The 15,461-nt window shown below is 46.7% G+C and overlaps 1 protein-coding gene across 3 annotated transcripts in view; it reads right to left on the bottom strand.

Moving 5' to 3' along the window:
• Positions 1–1,888, bottom strand: part of taok3a (TAO kinase 3a) — a 100,315-nt gene extending 98,427 nt beyond the window's left edge. For 2 of the 3 annotated variants that reach the window (XM_041901647.2, XM_041901651.2), the window contains exon 1: positions 1,531–1,888. The gene's annotated coding sequence lies outside the window, so the exon portion shown is untranslated. Of the gene's footprint in view, positions 1–840; positions 1,044–1,530 lie in introns of those variants that run through there. The other variant, XM_041901648.2, reaches the window with a different exon arrangement.
• Between the last annotated feature and the right edge of the window lie 13,573 nt (positions 1,889–15,461).

Here is a 15,461-nt window from a genome sequence, read left to right as displayed (position 1 = left end):
AATAAACAAGACAAGCATGTTCAGAAAAAACGGAAATGTGTTCATTAAAAACATATCTGTTAGTTTGCTACTCAAGCGGTCTACATAAAGAGATGACATCATTAAGTCAGGTTGGTTTTTGTAGGCTGTTCCACTGGCTGCTATTTTTGCCATTTAAAATCATTCATTTCAAGCGGGTCATATTAACCTACATGTACTTTTATGCAGATTACGGAAACAAAAGCTCTGTATTAGTGGCTAAGCTCTCCTTGAAATCATTGTACGAATGACAAAAGACGGCAAATCAAACAGAATCATGTTTTGAATGTAGCTGTCATTGTTGTTAAACTAGCCTACCCTGTGTACACAAGTCCAACATTTGCTTCGAGCACAAATAGAGTAGGCGCACTAGACTCGGGGACAATGTACTTGTTTTCTTCTTCTGTCTGTCAGTTACTGTACAGCCTATGTCGTCTCATTTCATTGCCATTGTCTAACATGTGCATTGAGCTATGCCATCGTCGTCAATGTCTGGCAATCCGTCCATCGTAGAATGTCCAGAAAATAATGATAAAGTAGATGGTTGTAGAGCGTTCACTCGCAACAATGTATCCGCTGGAAAACAGTCTGTGGCACAGCCAGACAGTCTGGCTACATTGTAGACCCATCTGTCTAGTGACAACTCGCCAATTATCAAGTAAAACCTCTTGGAACAAAATGACAATTCTCAAAATTGACAGCTAAACAAAGTTTAAATGCTTCTGAGCAACTGCATACAGGTTTGAAAACATGGTGTACAATTTAGCGAACGGTTCAGTTTGTGTACCAAACCGGCTTGTCATTTGTTTGCAATACACTTACCCATGAGCTCAGGTGCTTTTATGAAAACCCGTCCTCTGTTCCTCATTTGCCAAGCAATATTTTCATCGATTAAAAAGCCTTGTATGTACAAACAATGTCCAATGAAACCGATAGTGAGAATTGTTTTGCGAGCAGGTGTAACCAACCAACAGAACAGTTATTAACTGGCTAGTCCCGTGTAGCTCAGTTGGTAGAGCATGGCGTTTGCAACGCCAGGGTTGTGGGTTCGATTCCCACGGGGGGCCAGTATGGGAGAAAATATGTATGCACTCACTAACTGTAAGTCGCTCTGGATAAGAGCGTCTGCTGAATGACTAAAATGTAAAAAAAAATGGCTTGTACAGTTTAACTGTTACCCTACGCACTTCACTGGCTGCCTATCTGGTCACAGACTGTGACGTTAAAACAACAGATGCGTTCAAGTCTTAACTTTGGTAGTCCTCATGTTATCTGGCAAGCTATGAGTCATAATGAAGACTAAGCTACATTAGCCTCGTAGCTTGACTAGGAAATACTCAATTCACAGTAACATACCTCTCGACTTCAGCTAGAGGAAACTAAGACATGATGTAGGAACTTGGAAGTGTCTCTCGTACTGCATGAAGTCAGCAAATTACAACAGTAAAAAGTTTAAATCAATAAGATAAACATTTGTACTTTCATCATAAATAAACCAATGTAAAAACTGACCAGTGATGTTTTTGCTCCTGTTAAAGAATCCCACGTTTCCAATAACATTTAGTCCAACTCCGGAGGAGACACCTTGACTTTCTGAAGTGTTGTCTGGACTTCCTGAATGAAGGCTCGAGTCCTCTGCTCCACACGAGTACAGCCCCTTGTCGCTGACAGCTAGTTTGACAGGCGGAAATAAATTCGTAGATTATGTGGCAAGAAGCAGTTCGACGCACCTCCAGAAATGTTATGGTTTGGCAAAAAAAAACAAGCATTCAACCTCTTTCCCTATATGTGCCACAATTGTTTAGATAACGGCCATTGATTATGGATCAATAAAGTGCACTGATCAGATCTCGACACAAAATTTGACATTGTATTATGTGCAATTTACTACAAGGCAAAACAATCGAGTTCAGAATCACAGCAGATGAGGACAACAATTTATCGGTTATCGGGGATCATCACCGACATCCTTCCTTTGCTTAACGATAAATATACATGTTATAAATGATCATGAATACTGTATGAGGTCTCAGTCCATTACTCATGTCCACATAATCAAACGAACATGTTGTTAATTGAACACCATGAAAGCATGAATGTCGGTCACAGAAATATGTCAATACTGACCGAATGTGTCACGTGGCAGTGTTCACAAAAACTGAGGCGACACTGCCATCTGGTGTTATACCTGAGAATGAAACCTCCAATACCAGGCAGTCAATTAAATGAATATGCCTCATAAAAAACATTCAGAATGGTAGGAAATCCATGCAAAACGCTTGACAAGTGAAGTGAGAACAATCAAAGACTAATTTGCTCCTGGCTCCCTCCCAGTCCCTATTGGCCAGGGCAGCAGTGATTCTTGACAGGGTTTTTTTTATGGGAATGTATGCGCACCAGGCAGAGATGCTTCCCATAGTGCATGTGTATTATGGTCTGGGGGTGGTTCGGAGCCAAGTTCGCATAAGCTCCTTGCCTGAGACCTTTAGACTTGCATTGGCTGCCAAGCTAATACCTAGGCTTTGGTTAGCGGGGAAAAGAGAGAGAGAGAGAGAGAGGGTTGAAACAGCAGGTCCGGGACGAGATAGCACAACCGGTGAACAGGTCAGGTTTCCATAGCCGCAGGCAGAACAGCAGAAACTGGATCAGCAGCACGACAAGGTGGACAGGGGACGGGGACAGCCAGGAGTCGTCAGGCCAGGTATTCCTGAGGCATGGTCCTAGGGCTCAGGTCCTGGTGTGAAAGGGGGGAGGACGGGACACTGTGGCCCCGTCCAAAGCTACCCCCGGACAGGGCCAACCAGGCAGGATATAACCCCACCCACTTTGCCAAAGCACAGCCCCCACATCATCAAAGGGATATCAACAAACCATTAACTTACTGCCCTGAGACAAGGCCGAGTATAGCCCACAAAGATCTCCCCACCAGACAAAAGCGCAAGCAAGCCAGCGACTCAGCCCCCATAATAGGGTCAGAGGCAGAGAATCCCAGTGGAGAGAAGGCAGCCGGCCAGGCAGTGACAGCAAGGGTGGTTCGTCACTCCAGTGCCTTGATGTTCACCTTCGCACCCCTGGGTCAGACTACACTCAATCATAGGACCTACTGAAGAGATTAGTCTTCAGTAAAGACTTAAAGGTTGAGACCGAGTCTGCGTCTCTCACATGGATCGGCAGACCATTCCATAAAATTGAGCTCTATAGGAGAAAGCCCTGGCTCCAGCTGTTTGCTTAGAAATTCTAGGAACATAAGGAGGCCTGCGTCTTGTGACCATACCATACATGTAGGTATGTACGGCAGGAACAAATTGGTGAGATAGGTAGGAGCAAGTCCATGTAATGCTTTGTAGGTTAGCATTAAAACCTTGAAATCAGCCCTAGTCTTAACAGGAAGCCAGGCTAGCACTGGAGTAATATGTTAAACGTTTTGGGTTCTAGTCAAGATTCTAGCAGCCGTATTTAGCACTAGCTGAAGTTTGTGTAGTGCCTTATCCGGGTAGCTGGAGAGTCGAGCATTGCAGTAGACTAATCTAGAAGTGACAAAAGCATGGATTAGCTTTTCTGCATCATTGTTGGACAAAAAGTTTCAGATTTTTGCAATGTTACGAAGATGGAAAAAGGCTGCTTTTGAAATATTTTTGATATGTTCGTCAAAAGAGAGGTCAGGGTCCAGAGTCATGCCGAGGTCCTTCACAGTTTTATTTGAGACGACTGTACAACCATTGAGATTCATTGTCAGTTCCAACAGCAGATTTCTTTGTTTCTTGGGACCTAGCATCTCTGTTTTGTCTGAGTTTAAAAGTAAAAAAATTGCCACCACCAAATTGCCACCATCCACTTCCTTATGTCTGAAACACAGGCTTCCAGGGTAGGTAATGTTTTATCGAAATGTACAGCTGTGTGTCATCTGCATAGCAGTGAAAGTTGACATTATGTTTCCAAATTACATCACCAAGAGGTAAAGCTAGCTCACTGGGCTAACAGTATTTTGGCATACAAAAGACCTAGGTTTAACCCACCCGTTGTCCTAGGGTCAAAATGACCCGCCACTGTGTTGAACCAACTTTATTTAATTTTTATATTTTTTGGATCATTTGTGAGAAGGAGGCAGTGATACTTAAAGTCTCACTGCCTCCTTCTCACAAATGATCCAAAAAATATAAAAATTAAATAAAGTTGGTTCAACACAGTGGCGGGTCATTTTGACCCTAGGACAACGGGAGGGTTAACCCCGGTCACATACAGCATGTTCAAGTGCTATCAGATATGACTTGATGGTATCATCAGGAGTGTGATACACTAATCTATGGCCTGTGTGGCAAACCTGCTGTGGCTTCCCCAAAACTTAGAAGTTTCTGCAGCCCACTCTGACACCTCTCCTCCTTCCAGTGCCGATGTGTCTGCCTGTAGATCTTGCTCACCTCCCCTGACCTTGGTCAACTGACCTCTGATTGGTTGCCATGTAGCCCGGCAACTATCACTCTGATCACCAGACTGATGCAGCCAATCACCATCAAGGAGTTACCTGGTTTAGGCTGCTCTGATCTCAGCCTACTCAAGCTGCAGAGGGAGATTGAATGCGTCCGTATCTTAAAAAAAGATATATATATATTTAACCTTTATTTAACCAGGTAAGCCAGTTGAGAACAAGTTCTCATTTACAACTGCGACCTGGCCAAGATAAAGCAAAGCAGTGCGATAAAAACAACAACACAGAGTTACATATGGGGTAAACAAAACGTACAGTCAAAAACACAATAGAAAATCTATATACAGTGTGTGCAAATGTAGTAAGTTATGGAGGTAAGGCAATAAATAGGCCATAGTGCAAATTACAATTTAGTATCTCTAAGCTGCTCCCTTCACATCTGGACTTCTCCATCCAAGGACTACCACCGGTGAACACCTTTCGTGCTACAACCTCTGGACTTCTTTAGTGTGTGTGCGTCACTGCCCAGAGTAAATGGACTTTGTAGCCAGAGTGCCTTTATAGTTACTTTCTGTATGTGCCCTTTATTCCTAAACCCATGTAGTTACTAACTATTTATTACTGTTACTCAATGTAACTTAGTTGGTAGCGATATCAATATCATGTTGCTGTAGTAAATCATGTTACATAGCCATTTTATCCCCTTATGGCCGGGTTATTAGTAATTTTACTGTTGGGCCAATATTTACTCTACGTGCCATTGAAACCTATAGGAGATGGCCGCAAGGTAATTTTTCATGTTCACTATGGCCTCCGGCCAACATGCGTTACCGTATCCGCCACTTCCAGTGGTTATTATCATGTGACCATTCTAAGATGGCGGCGCCTCATGATAACCGGAATTCTAACATGCTAAGCTAACTTATGTTAACTATATAGGATGTTAAGTTGTTTACCATGTTAGCTTAGACTGTTCCTGATGTTAGCTTGCATCCTATTCCTTGCTAGCTTTTACCGTCAGTCTAGCCTTAACCGTTATATCACATTTATAACCTATGTCATTACACATCCCTATTAGCTATTATGAATATCCTCCTACTGTACACTATTGCCATTTCTATTGGTATAGCCTTGTTATTGTATTACATGTTATCTGCTATTACTCTTACCATTAATATTGGTATAACTTTAGCTATACAACTGTGTAATAGATATTATTGTCTTCTTCCATAGATACAACATCACACTTCCTATAACACTACTTCCTGTTTCTCCTGTAATTCTGGTGTGTGTTGAGGCTGGCAATAAACCTGTATTATTTTCCCCTGTTTCCACTGAGTCATCGCCCCCTCTAATTGGGGACCTAGTAGGGCAGTTGTTCCTTATACCTTTCACCGGCAACTCTATGGGTCCACCTCTTACTGGGTGGCAATCTGTTTCAGCCTGTATTAAGTAGGAGTGCTGATTTTGGATCAGGTCACCCCTGTCCATGTTATCGTATTCGTTATGTTCTATAAAGCCAGAACCTTATCCAAGATCAGCACTCCAAGCTGAGATGCTTGATGGGCGAACGTGAAACCACTACACGACATTACGGAAACTGAATGTAGAGGGTAGAAATGGGGCAGAAATAATTGCTGTGGTGTCCATATGGTCTTGTCAAGGGCAAATGTTGGAGTGTGTCAATGATGTACAGTATATAAAGATTAGATTGATGATGCTATGTGTATTGGCCATTGAGAGGCTTTGAAGCCACCATCGGCCATATTGGTACTCCTCAGAAGAAGCAGTCTTCCATAGGAATGAATGGAATTTAAATGTTGTTGTAGTGGGGACAGTAACATTAATAATCAAAAAATATACTTTAAGGAAAATGTTTTTATATATTCTTTACTTGTATGTTTAGTACACAATATGTAAAAGTATGCATTAAGGTGTTTGTAATAGAATACATGTGGCAAAAATGAATGTAGACATTAATAAATGCATTTCTATAGCCAAAATATTTTACAATGGTTTCAACACATCGCCCCCTACCAGTCATCTAGTGTATATATAAATCATTGACACACCCTGAATAAAGATTTTATAAGCAAATGCATACATTTACTCATATATTACAAGTACCCCTATGCAAGGACCAAGATACAACTTAACTACGATAGTGAAACTGTCTGGTGCCACCACTATATACATACACTCACTGGCCAGTTTATTAGATACACCACCCCGTTCACGAAAATGGATCGCTCCTACAGTGAGTCATGTGGCCGTGGCTTGTTATATAAAGCAGGCAGACAGGCATTGAGGCATTCAGTTACTGTTCGATTGAACGTTAAAATAGGCAAAACGAGTGACCTAAGAGACTTTGAGCGTGGTATGATTATTGGTGCCAGGCGTGCTGGATCCAGTATCTCAGAAACGTCTTCCCTCCTGGGCTTTTCACGCAGGACAGTGTCTAGGGTTTACCAAGAATGGTGTGACAAACAAAAAACATCCAGTCAGCGGCAGTCTTGTGGGCGAAAACAGCTCGTTGATGAAAGGTCGAAGGAGAAAGGTAAGAACTGTGCAAGCTAATAGTCGGGTCACAAACAGACAAATAATGGCGCAGTACAACAGTTGTGTGCAGAACGACATCTCGGAACGCACAACTCGTTGATCCTTGTCACAGATGGGGTATTACACCATACAACCACACTGGGTTCCACTCTTAACAGCTAAAATCAAGAAGAAGATGCTCCAGTGGGCACTCGATCACCAACACTAGACAATTGAGGAGTGGAAAAACATCACGTGGAACACGACAGCGAGTTCAGTTTACTTAGGTAGCCTGTGCAGTCCCCAGACCTCAATCCAATAGAGCATCGTTGGGATGAAATGGAATGGGCTGTTGGCAGCATGAATGTACCGCCGTCCAATCTGCAGCAACTGCGTCATGCCATTGCGTCAGCATGGACGAACATCCCAGTGGAATGCTTCTGACACCTTGTAGAATACCCCCCGAATAATTCAGGCTGTTCTGGAGGCAAAGGGGTCATACCCGGTACTAGATGGGTGTACCTAATAAACTGGCCAGTGAATATACACTACAGTGCCTTGCAAAAGTATTCATCCCCCTTGGCGTTTTTCCTATTTTGTTGCATTACAACCTGTAATTTCATGTAATGGACATACACAAAATAGTCCAAATTGGTGAAGTGAAATGAAAAAACATGACTTGTTTCAAAACATTCTAAAAAATAAATAACGGAAAAGTGGTGTGTGTGTATGAATTCAACCCCTGCTATGAAGCCCCTAAATAAGATCTGGTGCAACCAATTACCTTCAGAAGTCACAAAATTTGTTAAATAAAGTCCACCTGTGTGCAATCTAAGTGTCACATGATCTGTCACATGATCTCAGTATATATACACCTGTTGTGAAAGGCCCCAGAGGCTGCAACACCACTAAGCAAGGGGCACCACCAAGCAAGCGGCACCATGAAGACCAAGGTGCTCTCCAAACAGGTCAGGGACAAAGTTGTGGAGAAGTACAGATCAGGGTTGGATTATAAAAAAATATCAGACATTTTGAACATCCCACAGAGCACCATTAAATCCATTAGTAAAAAATGGAAAGAATATGGCACCACAACAAACCTGCCAAGAGAGGGCCGCCCACCAAAACTCACGGACCAGGCAAGGAGGGCATTACAGAGAGGCAACAAAGAGACCAAAGATAACCTTGAAGGAGCTGCAAAGCTCCACAGTGGAGATTGGAGTATCTGTCCATAGGACCACTTTAAGCCGCACACTCCACAGAGCTGGGCTTTACGGAAGAGTGGCCAGAAAAAAGTATTTGCTTAAAGAAAAAAAGAATAAGAAGGTACTCTGGTCAGATTAAACTAAAATTGAGCTTTTTCAAGGAAAATGTCTGGCGCAAACCTAACACCTCTCATCACCCCGAGAACACCATCATCACAGTGAAGCATGGTGGTGGCAGCATCATGCTGTGGGGATGTTTTTCATGGGCAGGGACTGGGAAACTGGTCAGAATTGAAGGAATGATGGGTGGCGCTAAATACTGGGAAATTCTTGAGGGAAACCTGTTTCAGTCTTTCAGAGATTTGAGACTGGGACGGAGGTTCACCTTCCAGCAGGACAATGACCCTAAGCATACTGCTAAAGCAACACTCGAGTGGTTTAAGGGGAAACATTTAAATGTCTTGGAATGGCCTAGAAAAAGCCCAGACCTCAATCCAATTGAGAATCTGTGGTATAACTTAAAGATTGCTGTAAACCAGCGGAACCCATCCAACTTGAAGGAGCTGGAGCAGTTTTGCCTTGAAGAATGGGCAAAAGTCCTAGTGGCTAGATGTGCCAAGCTTATAGTGCCATACCCTAAGAGACTTGCAGCTGTAATTGCGGCAAAAAGTGGCTCTACAAAGTATTGACTTTGGGGTGGGGGGGGGGCTGAATGAATAGTTATGCACGCTCAAGTTCAGTTTTTTGTCTTATTTCTTGTTTGTTTCACACAAAAAAATATGTTGCGTCTTCAAAGTGGTAGGGATGTTGTGTAAATCAAATGATACAAACCCCCCAAATATCCATTTTAATTCCAGGTTGTAAGGCAACAAAATAGGAAAAATGCCAATGGGGGTGAATACTTTCGCAAGCCACTATACATACACAAAGGTATGTGGACAACCCTTCAAATTAGTGGGATTCAACTATTTCAGCCACACCCGTTGCTGACAGGTGTATAAAATCGAGCACACAGCCATGCAATCTCCATAGACAAACATTGGCAGTAGAATGGCCTTCCTGAAGAGCACAGTGACTTTCAACGTGGCACCGTCATAGGATGCCACCTTTCCAACAAGTCAGTTTGTCAAATTTCTGCCCTGCTAGAGCTGCCCCAGTCAACTGTATGTGCTGTTATTGTGAAGTGGAAACATCTAGGAGCAACAATGGCTTAGCCGTTGTGATGTCACGAGAGGCTACACAGCTTTCAGCGGGATTGCTCAAGTAGTGCAAGGAGACCAGGTTCAATCAAAACAAGGATTTTATTAAAGGTCTTGGGAAACTAACGAAAGTATAACACAATTCTGTTCTCTTGTGGCTCTTTAAGGGTTAACAGTTCAGGGATGTCTCTTCCACATCCAAAATCATACCTCTCCCTCGCCCAAATAACTTTTCCCCAGTCTTACTGTCTTCCACGTTGCAGCTAGTGGCCAACCCAGCAAAACGTCCTTCCAAATGTCCCACACGTATTTCCACAGGTGCATATATCCAAAGGTGAGTATTTCCCAAAGGTAAGTATCTCCAAATCCTTATATTCCTCATGGAAGTGGACGTGCAGCACTCTTGTCCTCCAGAGAGCCCAGCTTGGAGACCGTGTCTCTTCCCTTCAACAAACCTCCAGCTCATCAGCTCCTGATTGGTGTCAGCTGCGTGGGAAGATTGGCCATAGAGGGTTGGAGTTCCCGACCATACCAGCAGATGGAGCCATAGCTGTCTGGGTTTGCAGCCATCTCAGGGGGATGTAACGTCCCTCCAGGACACAGCCTCTCGTGACATCACACATCCCCCTCCTCGGGACCGACGTCCTCGTCGGGTAAAGGCAGCGAAGAAGGCATCACGCCGGGAGAGGGCGTCCGCATTGCCGTGGTGCTTGCCAGCCCTGTGGACAACAGAAAAGTTAAACGGTTGCAAGCTCAAAACCATCTGGTTACTCTACTGTTTGATTCCTTGTTCTTGGCCATCCACTGCAGAGGGCGTGATCAGATACCACCATGAAAGCGTCGGCCCAGGAGATAGAACCGAAGGGACTCCAGGGCCCAGACTACAGCCAGACATTCTTTCTCCACCGTTGAATAGTTCTTCTCTCTTGGAAGTAACTTCCTGCTTAGGTAGAGAATGGGATGTTCTTCACCGTCATGTGCCTGGGTGAGGACAGCACCCAGACCCACCTCCGAAGCATCCGCTTGGACAATGAATTCCTTCTTGAAGTCTGGTGCCACCAGGATCGGACTGGAGCAGAGTGCTCGCTTCAGGTTGAGGAAAGCCGCCTCCGCCGCAGGGTTCCACTTCACCATTCGTGAGTGGCGTTTGGTCGTCAGCTCCGTCAACGGTGCAGCTATGGTAGCAAAATCTGCAATAAAGCGTCTATAGTAGCCAGCGAGGCCCAAAAATGACCTTACTTGCTTCTTGTTGATGGGCTGCGGCCAGTCCTGTATGGCCCGCAGTTTGGCTTCCTGTGGTTTGACCAACCCCCGCCCAATGGTGTACCCCAGGTAGTTTGTCTCACTGAAGGCCACCTTGCACTTCTTCGGGTTTGCCGTGAGCCCTGCTTCCCTGAGCGAATCCAGCACCGCTTGTACCCGGGGTAGGTGGCTGGCCCAATCCTGACTTTGTATAACAACATCATCCAAATAAGCCGCTGCGTGCCTCTTGTGGGGCGCAAGGACTCGATCCATCAGGCGTTGGAACGTGGCAGGTGCCCCGTGGAGACCAAACGGAAGTCGGGTATACTGGTAGAGCCCCTCCGGGGTGGCAAAGGCTGTCTTCTCCTTAGACGCCGGGGGTCAAGGGCACCTGCCAGTAGCCTTTTGTGAGATCAAGAGTGGTTAGGAAACGAGCATGCCCCAAGGAGTCTATTAAATCATCGACACGAGGCATTGGGTATGCATCAAATTCAGACACTTCATTCAACTTTCGATAGTCATTACAAAATCGTACTGAACCGTCTGGCTTGGGAACTAGTACGATGGGACTTGCCCAGGCACTGTGGGACTCTTCGATTACTCCCAACTCCCGCATCTTCCTTACCTCCTTCTGTATAACCACTTTACGAGCCTCTGGCACGCGGTACGGGCGCTGGTTTACCGTTCGGCCAGGCATGGTGCGGATCTCATGTTGGACCACCTCTGTGTGACCGGGAAGGGAGGAGAAGACATCCTGGTTCTGCTCCACGAGTTCCAGGGCCATCTGTCGTTGATGTGGGGACAGATTTGGACCCAGCTGAACCTCTTCTCGCGCCGGTTCCTGGGTCTCTGTGGGGGGTAGAGAGCTGAACAGCGCCTCTCTGGCGTGCCATTTCTTTAAAAGGTTAACATGATAAATCTGCTCAGTTTTCCTTTTATCTGGTTGCCTCACCTTGTAGTTTACTTCTCCCATGCGTTCAATGACCTCATATGGTCCTTGCCAGGTTGCCAGGAATTTGCACTCAACGGTTGGCACCAGGACCAGCACTCTGTCCCCGGCTTAAACTCCCTGGGTTGAGCAGATCTGTTGTAGGAGGCTTGCTGTTGCCGCTGACTGGCCTCCAGGTGTTCCCGCATCATGGGATAGATGGCCTTCATTCTCTCCCTCATAGCCCCTACATGGTCGATCAGTGTCCGCTGTTGGCATGGCTGCTCCTCCCAGGCCTCCTTGGCGATGTCGAGCAGTCCTCTGGGTCTGTAGGAAAGCAAGAGCTCAAAGGGTGAAAAACCAGTAGAAGACTGAGGTACCTCTCTCACCGCAAATAATATGTATGGTAACAGCTGATCCCAGTTGCGCCCATCTTCCCCTACCGCTTTCCGCAGCATGGATTTTAGTGTTTTGTTAAAACGTTCGACTAGGCCATCTGTCTGGGGGTGGTAGACCGAGGTTCTCAGCTGTTTGATTTTCAGTAAAGCACAGAGTTCTTTCATCACCCTGGACATGAATGGCGTCCCTTGGTCCGTCAATATCTCTTTTGGGATTCCCAGACTAGTTGAGAGACGGAACAGCTCCTTGGCGATTTGTCTGGATGTAGCCTTCCTCAGCGGAATGGCCTCCGGGTACCGGGACGCATAGTCCAGAATGACCAGAATGTATTGATGTCCCCTGGCACTTTTTCGGTAAGGGCCCGACTATGTCTAATCCAATCCTCTCAAAAGGAGTTTCGATAATGGGCAAGGGAATGAGCGGGTTTCTATATGTGGGCTTTGGCGCAACCTGCTGACACTCAGGGCAACTACGGCAGTAGTTCTCTATCTCTTTGTGTACTCCTGGCCAAAAGAAACGTTGCATGATTCTTTCCTTAGTCTTCTCTACCCCCAAGTGGGCCCCTAGCGGGTGTGTGTGGGCTAGGTTGAGTACTGTGGCCCGATAGGGCTGTGGCACGAGGAGCTGTTCATGCACTTCCTCATTTTTCTTGACTATCTGATATACTAACCCCCGGTTTACTGCGAAATGGGGGTAAGTAGGGGTTGTCTTATCACCTAACACTACACCTTCTAATACCTGCACATTTCTTAAGGCATTTGCAAGAGTAGGATCTTGTAATTGAGCCGTACCATACTGGCCTGTGAGAGGGGGAAGCTCTTGGGTGCCTGGGACGTCTTCTTCACTGGAGAACGGAGCACTTTCCTGGGCTGCGTTCTCTTCTCCCGTATCCGGACCAGTCTCGGTGTCGGTCTGGGCACCTGCCATCCCTATCAGAGCCCGGGCGGGAGTGAGTAACTCGGAGGATTGCACCGGAGCCTTCCCAGGATGAGTCTTGCCTCTCCGTTTCCGAGGTACTCGGGTTATCCTCTCCTGAGACTCTCTCCAGAGTGGGTAAAAGGCTGGGCAGTCTCGTCCAATTAGGACAGGGACGGGGAGGGAATCAACCACCCCGCCGTCGTGTGTATGGTTCCCCGTGTGCTGGTCATTGTAAGTTCAGTAATGGGGTATTCTCTGGTGTCCCCATGGACACAGGAAACTGGGAGGACTTTCCCCGGGGTCAGACACCTTGGGCCCACCAAATCCTTACGCACCAGGGTGGCCCGGCTACCAGAATCCAGTAAAGCCTCCACATCATGGTGATTCACAGTTACCGGGCAGGTGGGGGGTCGATCTGGGCCGCCATCTACGACTCCCAAGAGCGAGGCAACACGGTGTGTGGGTGCTGAGCTGGAGGACTCCGCAGTGGGCATAGGTTCATCGGCTGGTTTCCCACACTGCCAGGAGATATGTCCCATCTCCCCACACCGGTAACACTGTCGAGTTTCCCCCTCCTGGTGTACTCTTCTTGGACCCGCCTGGTTTCTGGCTCCCCCTGGAGCCGGGATAAGTCCTGACGTGGCTGGGTTCGAGACCTTGGGGTCCTTTGGACGGGTTCTTCCCATTTGTGGTGGGGCCGCACTCCTGGGGTCTTTTCGGGAAGCATTCAGCATCTCCGCTGTGGCCTGGTACTTTTCCACAGCTTCCACGGTCAGATCAGCCGTGGTCAAGGCCTGTTGACTGATGAACCGTTTTGCCTCATAAGGCAGGGCGCGTAGGTAACGATCCACCACAACGGCCTCCACCACCGCCGCTGCTGTATTCCTCTGCGGATCCAGCCATTTCCTTGCGATTCGGACAAGTTCATGCATCTGCGCCCGAGGAGGTTGGTCTGGTTGGAAGGTCCAGCTGTGAAAGCGCTGGGCCATACCAAACTTTGTGAGTCCATATCTGCTGAGGATCTCAGACTTCAGGGCATCATAGTCAGTAACCTGGTCAGGGCCCAGGTCCCGGACAGCATTCAGCGATTCTCCGGTTAGAAAGGGGGCTAACAGACCAACCCACTGTTGCTTGGGCCAGGCTTCCCTAGTGGCCGTGGCCTCAAATGCATGCAGGTATGCCTCAATGTCATCGGTAGCTCCCATCTTAGATATAAAGTCACTTGCCTTTATTGGGCGGGTATTTTGGACAACCATCTGTCTCTGCAACTGCAATTCCTCTGCCTTCAGAAGGTTGGCTGTCTTTTGCTCCTCCAAGAGAGCCACGTTTGCTTGCATCTGGGCGTGCTGGCCAGCAACAAGGGCTTTCAATATGTCCTCCATTTCAGTCGGCGGGGAGCCTACGGCCAACTTGGAAAACTGGGTGATCAAACCTTCGGTATCCTCCTCTGACATGCACTATTAACGCTTGAGCGTGCCCGTATTCTCCACCATCTGTGATGTCACGAGAGGCTACACAGCTTTCAGCGGGATTGCTCAAGTAGTGCAAGGAGACCAGGTTCAATCAAAACAAGGATTTTATTAAAGGTCTTGGGAAACTAACGAAAGTATAACACAATTCTGTTCTCTTGTGGCTCTTTAAGGGTTAACAGTTCAGGGATGTCTCTTCCACATCCAAAATCATACCTCTCCCTCGCCCAAATAACTTTTCCCCAGTCTTACTGTCTTCCACGTTGCAGCTAGTGGCCAACCCAGCAAAACGTCCTTCCAAATGTCCCACACGTATTTCCACAGGTGCATATATCCAAAGGTGAGTATTTCCCAAAGGTAAGTATCTCCAAATCCTTATATTCCTCATGGAAGTGGACGTGCAGCACTCTTGTCCTCCAGAGAGCCCAGCTTGGAGACCGTGTCTCTTCCCTTCAACAAACCTCCAGCTCATCAGCTCCTGATTGGTTTCAGCTGCGTGGGAAGATTGGCCATAGAGGGTTGGAGTTCCCGACCATACCAGCAGATGGAGCCATAGCTGTCTGGGTTTGCAGCCATCTCAGGGGGATGTAACGTCCCTCCAGGACACAGCCTCTCGTGACATCACACCGTGAAGTAGTGGGCCACACAAGCTCACAGAATGGGACCGCAGAGTGCTGAAGCGCGTAGTGCGTAAAAATCGTCTGTCCTCGGTTGCAACACTCACTAACGAGTTCCAAACTGCCTCTGGAAGCAACATCAACACAAGAACTGTTCGTCGGGATCTTCATGAAATGGGTTTCCACGGCCGAGCAGCCGCACACAAGCCTAAGATCACCATGTGCAATGCCAAGTGTCGGCTGGAGTGGTGTAAAGCTCGCCGCCATTGGACTCTGGAGCAGTGGAAACACGTTCTCTGGAGTGATGAATCACCCTTCACCATCTGGCTGTCCGACGGACTAATCTGGGTTTGGCGGATGCCAGGAGAACGCTATCTACCCGAATGCATAGTGCCAACTGTAAAGTTTGGTGGAGGAGGAATAATGGTCTGGGGCTGTTTTTCATTGTTCGGGCTAGGCCCCTTAGTTCCAGATAAAGGAAATCTTATCGCTACAGCATACA

The sequence above is a fragment of the Coregonus clupeaformis genome, chromosome 16 (genome assembly GCF_020615455.1).
Source record: "Coregonus clupeaformis isolate EN_2021a chromosome 16, ASM2061545v1, whole genome shotgun sequence".
NCBI lineage: Eukaryota > Metazoa > Chordata > Actinopteri > Salmoniformes > Salmonidae > Coregonus > Coregonus clupeaformis.
Note: the sequence above shows the minus strand (reverse complement) of the source record. Positions and strands in the feature narration are given on the sequence as shown.